Source organism: Dipodomys ordii, unplaced genomic scaffold (genome assembly GCF_000151885.1).
Source record: "Dipodomys ordii isolate 6190 unplaced genomic scaffold, Dord_2.0 Scaffold92, whole genome shotgun sequence".
NCBI lineage: Eukaryota > Metazoa > Chordata > Mammalia > Rodentia > Heteromyidae > Dipodomys > Dipodomys ordii.
Genome location: NW_012267308.1, coordinates 1,847,369 through 1,857,016, shown reverse-complemented (window position 1 = coordinate 1,857,016; position 9,648 = coordinate 1,847,369).

Genomic DNA, 9,648 nt, shown 5'->3' with positions numbered 1-9,648 from the left:
GAGGAGGAAGAGGAGGGGGAGGAAGAGGAGGAGGAGGAGGAGGAGGAGGAGGAGGAGGAAGCCACTGCTGAGTGCTGGTGGTTCATGCCTGTAACCCTAGCTACTCAGGGGGCTGAGATCTGAGGATCACAGTTCAAAGCCAGCCTGGGCAGGAAAGGCCAAGTATCTCCAATGAGCCACCAGAAAACCAGAAGTAAAACTGTGGTTCAAAGTGGTAGAGCACTAGTCTTGAAAAAGAGGAGGAAGAGGAGGAGGAGAAAGAAGAAGGAAAAGTTTTCTTTCCTGATTGTTGCTATGGTTACATATGAGTATGGATATGTGCCAGACTTCTTTTCCCTGCCTCTATTTCTCTAGTCCCATACCCTTCTTTAGTTTCTTTTCTGCAGTTATTTCTACCTAGAATCATACTCTATTTTTAAATAATTTTACTGGATGATTCATCTCTAAGTGAGGGCCTTTGTCCTACTTTCCTAGTCCATGGTATCCAGGATGTATTATTATAATGCAATATAAATATTCTGTATTATATAAATATATATTATACAACACATTACATATTCTGATATATTATACTATCTAATATGTTATTCTACACAATATATGTCAAGTATTATACATATTATATAGTACATACATTGTATTATTATTTATGGTAATATACAATATTATTTCTATATAAATTATATATACTTATATGTCTATATTTATACATTATTGAAAATATTAACACCATGTATAAAATATGTCAAATGATAAGTATATTATGATTGTGTTATTTTATAAATATTATTTATAATAATATATGTCAGTTTTTCCTCAACTATCAGAGAAGACAATGAATTCTGTGTGTTTCATGCTCCTGGTGTGTTTCATTTTGTTCTGGTACTGGGGTTTGAACCCAGGGCTGCCAGCTCACTCCAACATGCAGCTTTATTTGCTGAGCTGGTTCTCTCCCACCTGACCCATGCCTCCTGCTTGGCTTGGTGCTGATGAATTGGAGATAGAATCTCCAATTTCTTCCCCTGGGTAGCTTGGAACTGTGATCTTCCAGATCTCAGCCTCCTGATTAGCTAGACTTTCGGGCTTGTGAGCACAGCTCTGTCAGCTCTACGGTGTAAGGCAGGCTCAGCACCAAGGCTACTGCCTAAAGATGCTAAAGTTTCACAGCATCGTCTCATGCCAATCTGTATCTTAGGTCAAACTGTGGTGTAGACACTAAACACAAAAGCCTCCTTTGCCCAGCTTCCCCCACCTCCAACTCCTGCCAGTCGAGAATCCTGGGGAGTCTATTGAAAATAAATTAGTAATACTTCATTCTCAATGAAAAAGTCTCGGGGAGATTTATAATTTTATTTTATTTTTTTCTAAGTGCACAGAATAACATAAATCAAAAGAAGCAATAGTCTACCTTTTGTCTTGACTACTTTGACCCTCTTCAACCTCTGCCAATTTTTATCTCATTTTTGTTTAACTTTATACATCAGAGTTTAATTTGAGAGCTGGTGGAGAAGACAGTGATATATAGGTTATATCAAGTGTGAACGAAATTACCCTGCCCCCGGGGGGAACTTTGGGCTAGAGGGAGGGTCCCGGGTCTTGTTGCCAGGGATAGAAGAGGAACGATGCAGTTCACCCCTTGAACCTGGCCATCCTCCACCCAGCTGCCTTTCATTTATTGATCTGGCCCCGTTGGAGAAACGCACAAGATTGCGTCCATCTAGGCCTTCTGCTCTGCCTCGGGCTTCTCAAACCATCGGCCGCTGTAGACAATGTCATTTTCCAAACCTGAAAAGGAGTTCTATTAGCATTGATTTTTCTCCTTGTGATTGTTCTCATCTCGAGAAAGTGTACACGTGTGCCCAGTTGGCCAGGTGGCCTGTCTGGCTAGAGGGATGGCTGCCTTCCATGGTCTGATAGCTGCCCCCACCACTGCCTAGGTGAATTGATGCACACACACGGGCATGCATGAATGAATAAAGGAATGAGTGCATGACGTCATGAACTAGTGCATGGGTGACTGAATGCAAGAATGAATGCATGATGCATGCGTGAACGAATGAGTGCAGGAATGCATGAGTACACGGATGTATGCAGACCTGAGTGGATGAATGGCTGCATGAATTAATGCATGAATGTATAAATGCATGCATGCATGCATCAAGGGAGAACTGTTGACCTGTGCTTCCTCATTGCTGCTCACCTGCCATGCTAGCTGGCCTCAGGTCTTTCTGGAAAAGATAAACAAATATACTGGGCCAAGGAGCTTCTGTTCCCTTAGAAACTCTGCACATGTGGCAAATGGACCCTGGGGACTGGGAAGGGACCTTCCAGTCACCTTCCTCAACACTCATCTATTGCATGGCTACTTGTTAAGACAGCCAGGCCAGGCACTGGACCACACGCACTGACCTTACAAGGCAAGGACCACTCCCACTGACACCAAGCCATTGAAGCCAGGAGCTAGTGCTTGGCAGGTTTTATTTGTTAGTTTATTGGTGTCAGGGCTTTCCTATGTAGCCCAGGTAGGTTTGGAACCCATGATCCTTCTGCCTGGGATTACAGGTATATGCTACCACATCCACTTCTGCTTTCCCAAAGGTGGCTACAACATGTAGAATTGTAGGGCTGGCTTATACAATGTGTGGGGGTACCACCTGCAATCCAGCTACTCAGGAGGATAACGCTTGTGTCAACACACACACACAGACACACAGACATAGACACACACATACACACCCCATAGGAAAGCTCATACCTCTTATCCTAGCTACTCAGGAGGCTGAAATCTTAGGATCTCGGTTCAAAGCCAGCCCAGGAAGGGAAGTCTGTGAGGGTCAAATCTCCAATTAAGCACCCAAAAAGCCGGAAATGGGGCTGTGGCTTGAGTGGTAGAACACTAACTTTAAGGAAAAGAAACTCAGGGATAGTACTCCGGCTGAGAGTTCAAGCCCCAGTACCAACTGGCACACAAACACACAGATGTACACAGACACAGACACAGATACACACAAACACACACAATCACAAGAAAGAATGGCATTAAATTTTTTTTAAATGGTGTCTTTAGAATCTCCACATTTCAACCTCAACCTCAGAATGAGCACCTGTTAAAACATCTCTCGCTACCCACACCTATTCTGTCTCTCCAAAAGTCGCATTCTCTTTAACTCCCTTTGGAAAACCACTTATAAATGAGGACTTGTATCTCAAGGGATTACTCTGGTGAGGAAAAAGTGTTTTATTAATGTGTGTGTGTGTGTGTGTGTGTGGTGTGCGTGTGCACGCCACAGAATTCGGAGCGATATAATTAGCTGGTCCCTTCTGTTTTGTTGTAAAAGCCTGTATGGCCAAGTTCTAATTACACATATATTCAGGATGTTTAGAATGTGAATATAGCTTAACAATGGGCCTTACAATAAAATAAAGGAAAATTTAAGGGGTTATGAGCCACGAATTGAGGGGCTTGGGTAGCAGACACCTAGTACACAGCTTCCTTTCTGTTTTGGGGCACACCTTATGGGCAAATCCATCCCTTCCAACATTCGGTGGGGTGTGTTCTGTGTTTCTGAAAGAAAGATATTTAACAGGTTGTCATTTTTGTGCATGTATGTGTCAGTACTGGGACTTGAACTCAGGGCCTGGGTGCTGTCCCTTCAATTTTGTTTTTGTTTTCTCAAGGCTGGTGCTTTTACCACTCAAGCCACAGTTCCACTTCTGGTGTTTTGTTGGTTAATTGCAGATAAGAATCTCTTAGGTTTGTCTGCCCAGGCTGGCTTTGAACCATGATCCTCAGATCTCAGCTTCCTGAGGAGCTAGCATGACCGGTGTGAGCCACCAGTACCTGGCTGGGTGTCATGATGTAATGCACTTCGAGTTTTCTGCCTCTTGAGTTGCCTTAGTTATTTATTATTTATTTATTGAGATAGGGTTTCACTTTGTTCCTGGGCCTGTATGAACTGTGATCCCGCTATGTGTGCTTCCCTGCAGAGTTGTGGTGGCAAGCCATTGTGCTTCCCCCGTAGCTGGGAAGACAAGTTGGGCATTACTATGGTCAGTTGTGGTTGAAATGAAGTCTCTCTAAACTTTGCCCAGGCTGGCCTTGAACTTTGATCCTTTCATCTCTGTCTCCTAAGAAGCTAAGAGTACAAGATTGAGCTACTACACCTGGCTTTTGTCCATTTTCTTAGGACAGTGTCATGTTGTGTAGACCAGGGTGCTTTCCAACTCAAAATCCTCTGGATAGAAGGTTTGCTTGTTCGGAGCATTGTTTGGGATTTGAACTCAGGCACTTGCTCTACCCCTTGAGCCACACCAACAGACTTGCTTTTTGCTGGGTATTTTAGAGATGATGTTTAATGGATTTTTCTCCCTGTGATCCTCTGGTATTCAGCCTCCAGAGTAGCTGGGATTACAGGCATGAGCCACAGGCACCTGGTAATTCCTTTACATGTTTGACGCATCTCGTACAGCTAAATGGAAGTCAGAAATGACGTGGCAGGGAAATACAGAAAGCCAGCTTGAAGCCAGGAAGGTATGAGTGAGTGGGAAGAGGGACTGCCAGATGCTTCTGTATTGTGGTCCCACAATTTTGTTCTTCTTCCCGGACCCAGAGACCTTCGAATGGTGTTAGCTTTGAAGTTAAAGGTATATCCTTTAAAACTACCAGCTCTCTGTCTTGAAGTTTAGTGGATGTTAATCTTATAGAGTGCTTCGACTGATGGGTTGCACCATTTCCATCAGATTTATTTCTTATATAAGTCTACAAAGACTTCGAGTGAACTCTTCTATCTAATTGCTTCTTATTTGCCTGGAGAGCTTTCATTAGAAAAATTCAGAGCAAGAGCATTCACGGCCAATCTCTCTTGAGTAAGTAAAATGTATTCCATGAGGCCTAAGTATGAACTTCATGCATTCTCTTGCAAAAATAAAATAAATTGAATAAACTCAGTCTTACTTTCATTTGAGCCTATTAAACTCTCTCTCTTTCTCTCTCACTATATGCATTAATATATATGTGTACATATATATATATATACATATATATATGTACTGCTTAGACATCTGTTGGCAAGAATATATCAGCTTTTAGCTAGGCTTGGTGGTAGACTCCTATAATCCCAGGACTCAATGGAATGAACCAACACTGTCCCTAGGTTCCTGTGAAGAAATCATTCTGTACGAATGCAATGAAACTGACCTTGATTCGTCTGTAAATTTTTGTGTGCAATCTCAAATAGAATTATATACACACACAATCACATGGGTGTACATAGGTGGGTACAGAAAAATAGTTATCAGTAATGCATGTGTAAGCCAGGCACCAGAATCCTAGCTATGCAGAGAGATATGAGGATTATGGTTCCAAACCAGCCTAGGGAGGAAAATCCATGAGACTCTTATCTGTAATGAACCACCAAAAATGCCAGAAGTGAAGCCATGGCTCAAGTGGTAGACGGCTAGCCTTGAGTGAAAAAAGTTCACGGACAGTGCCCATGCCCGGAGTCCATACCCTAGTGCACGCACGCACACCCGCACACACACACACACACACACACACAAATACACACACATAGACACACCACTACACACGTAGTTTGTGCATAGTTTGAACCCTACTAAAGAACTCAGGAGCAGGGGTGGTGTTCAATGTTAGAGCAGCCAGTCTAGCATGGACAAGACTTGGTCCCTGGGTTTGATCCATAGCAATGCCAAAAAAGAGAACAGAATCTGGATTTGGCCAGCTAGTGATAGATCACACCTGTAATCCTAGTTGAGAAGATGAGATGAAATTGAAAATGAGTTGAAGATGAGATCTGAGGATAAAGGTTCAATGCTAACCTGGGAAGGAACATCCATGAGACTCTTATCTCCAGTGAACCAGCATAAAGCCAGAAGAGGCTCAAGTGGTAGAGCCCCAGCCTTGAGTAAAAATGGAGGAGGAGGAGGAGGAGGAGGAGGGGAGGAGGAATAAGAAGAAGAAACAGCAACAGCAAAAGTGAGAGACCCAGTATTCTAAACCCAGTACTGGCATACAAAAAAAACAAAAAGAATCCAGATTTGGCAGAAATTTACCCTACTAGCTGAACAATTAAGGAACAGGTGCATCCTTAGAACAAAATGACCTTTTCTCACCAAGTTCTAAAACATTAAAGGTTAAAGAATGTTTGAAAGGGAGTTAATACTTTTAAAACACTGCAAAAAATGGCGATCCCTTCAAATACTTGAACAAAGAAAAATGAGAAAGTTTCCGGATGGCCTTTGGGAGTTTCTTGCAGGGAGCTGGGACTTGCTAACCTGGCCTGCTCCTGCTCAAGAGCCATGAATGAATCCCCCCTCCCTGACCCTCCCCACTTCCCTGCCAGAGCAGAGACTGGAGTCTGGTAGGTAGCTCACACCTGTCATCCCAGCTATTCAGGAGGCTGAGATCTGAGGATCTTAGTTCAAAGCCAGCCTGGGCAAGAAAGTCTGTGAGACTTTTATCTCCAATAAAGAACTCAGAAATAAGCCAGAAATGGAGCTGTAGTTCAAGTAGTAGCACACTAGTCTTGAGCAAAAAGAAGCTCAGTTCTAGCCTCAGGACTGGGAGAGAGAGGAGAAAGAGGGGAGGGGGAGGGAGAGTACAGCAAGAAACCCTTGCATGGCTCTTCCTAATTACAGTACTTTGTGTGTATGTGCTTGTTCTGGGGCTTGAACTCAGGACCTGAGTGCTTATTTCCCCTTAGTTTTTTCTTTGCTAGCACTCTACCACTTGAACCATAGCACCACTTCTGGCTTTTTTTTTTTTTTTGCTGGTTCCTGGGTGATCAGAGTCGCATGGACGTTTTCTGCTCTGGTTGAATCTTCACATCTCAGCATGCTGAATAGCTAGGATGATAGGTGTATGCCACTGGTGTCTGGCTGTAATGACAATTTTGACAATTTCTCTGCCTAGTAGCAACTGCAAAGAGAGTAGATCGAGTTTCAGATTTTCCAGATTTCCCCTTTCCAAGTTGGCCTGAAAGATGTAAGTTCTGGTAGCTACTAACCAGAAAAATAGAAACGTCAGTGTGTGCTGGGTGCCTGGGGCTCACGCCTGTCATCCTAGCTACTCAGAAGGCTGAGATCTGAGGACCACAGTTTAATGCCAGCCCAGGCAGGAGAGCCCATGAGACTCTTTAATCAACCACAAAAAGTCAGAAGTGGAGCTGTGGCTCAAGTAGTAGAGTAGGTAGCTGTGAGTAAAAATGTTCAGGAACAGCGTCCAGGCCCTGAGTTCAAGCCCCAGACTGGCGTGTGCGTACACACACACACACACACACACACACACACACACACACATTATCTGTATGTACTTTACCATCCCTTCCTGTAATGAGCTCACAGAAATATATGAGAGACCCTGCCTGATCTTTCTAGAACGTCACAAGACCTGTGCCTTACTTTTAGCAACACCTCCCTGTATTTATTTTTCTCTCCTCCAATCACCTGCTTGTATCTATTTCTAAGCCATTGTCTGGGGAGTAGGAGGGGGCAGAGTTTGATTCCATAGCTGTTTTTCTCAGGAAGACAGGAGGCATATCTCCAGGTAATGGACCAGCAGAGTGTACCAATCCTGAATGGAGACATCGATGTGCATCAACCCCAGGTAAGCTCCATCTCTGGTAAGGCTTGATTCTGAAGGCTCCCAAGGTATAACCCAAAGAAGCAAAGGTTTCAAAAGGCAGCTCCAACTCTGTGTGTGTGTGTGTGTGTGTGTGTGCGCGCGCGCGCACACGCATGCCAGTACTGGGACTTTACCTGAGAGTTTCACCCTCTCCTTTAGCTTTTTCAATACAGGCTAATGCTGTACCATTTGAACTGTACCTCTACTTTTTGCTGGTTAATTGGAACTAACTTGCCTGGGCTGGCTTAGAACCACAATCCTCCAGATCCCAGCCTGATATGCAGATCTGAGTAGCTAGGATTTCACTGCTGAAGGAAATCTCTGTTCCATGTGCAAATCTCACCTTTCCTGGCTCACAGGCAGGTGAGGCCTGAGGGAGGGAGGTAAGGGTTATGGTTTTCTAAGGAAGAACTTCCTGTCACTCGGTGTGGAATGAATAACCTGTAGGGTAGGTGATTACTTCCGTGGGAGGCCAGTCTCCTCCTGGAGAACTCTCTCTCCAGGCATGTAAGCTAGGTATAAATGTAGACTCTTTGGGAAGGCAGAATGCTACTTTATGTACCTGAATCCCTCTCTCTGCTGACAGACACATAGAGCCTAAGATCAGAGCTCTGTCTTTCAACAAGCTCCTTAAAAACCCTGAATATAGCTTGTGATCCCAGCTACTCAGGAGGCTGAGATTGAGCATCAGAGTCCAAAGCCATGGTCTTTTTGGGCAAGAAAGTCTATGAAACTCTCCCTTGACCACCACCAAAATAAAAATCCAGAAATGGAGCTGTGGCCCAAGTGCTATAGAGCACCACCCTTGAGTGAAAAAGCTCAGGGATAGCACCTAGGCCCTGAGCTCAAGTTCCAGTAAGCAACACACACACAAAGAGAGATGTGTAGATACCTCCTAAAGAGACACTCCTGTTAAGACAGGAACCCCACCCCCACCCAGGTAGAACCAGGACCCTAGGAAGGGCCAGCTATGGAAGCTAGCTCACCAGGGGGCTCTAAGCACCCAGAAGTAGCTGCATTCAAGAGCCTAGCACCCCCACCTCCCCCACTATACACTCCTGGCCAGCATGCCTGGTGGCCTGGGAGCTTTATTCAGAAGCTGTGTGCTCAAGGAAGTGCGCCCACAACAATCCCTCCCAGTTCTGGGCTCAGCCACAAGGCAGTAAGTCTAATCTTCCATTTACCTAGAATTTCAATATTACAAGGACTTGGGGTGGGGGGGTGTCTTGTCTAGAAACTAAATTAGCACCACAATACACCATTTTAATTTAGGTACTAGGTTTGTTCGGGGATTTTAAAGGAAGCATTGGGTGGGATGGGGAAAAGGGATTCGATTCTCATTAAGGTTGCTGCTGCCATCCATGAAGAAAGACCCTAGGATACAACTAACTCTCCAGGGTCGAGCCCAAAGCCTCCTTCCACACACACCCCACCCCTTCCCACAAATCACCCCAGGCCCTCACCACCTTTCAGTCCCAGTCCCAACCTGTCCCTGCCTCCCAAGGCCCCTTTTCTATCTGGTCCCTTAGGACAGAACAGGCACCTGCTGTACCATATCACCTCTAGAGGGCGCTAATGGAGAGGTACTAAAGGCTGGCTCCAGCCACTGGGCTTCATGGTGTGTGTGTGTGTGTGTGTGTGTGTGTGTGTGTGTGTGTGTGCTGGGGAGTGGGTGGGGGGTGGAGGAAGCCCCAGGGATTCCACCCCTCCCTCTCCCCCTCTCTCAATCTCATTTGAATATTTCATTGGCTGCTGCCAGACTGGTCAATTTATCATGCAAATGTGGATGCCCTCTGCGCCAGAGAGGAGCCACCATCACCCTCACCGCCTGCCTGCCTGCTCCTGTCTGCAGAGCTGCAGGCCCCATCGACTGGTGGCCTAGACAGTAGCATCTGTAATATATACATATATAGATATATAGATGCACACACACACCACACACACACACACACACACAAACACCACACACACACACACACACAAACACCACACACACACACACACAC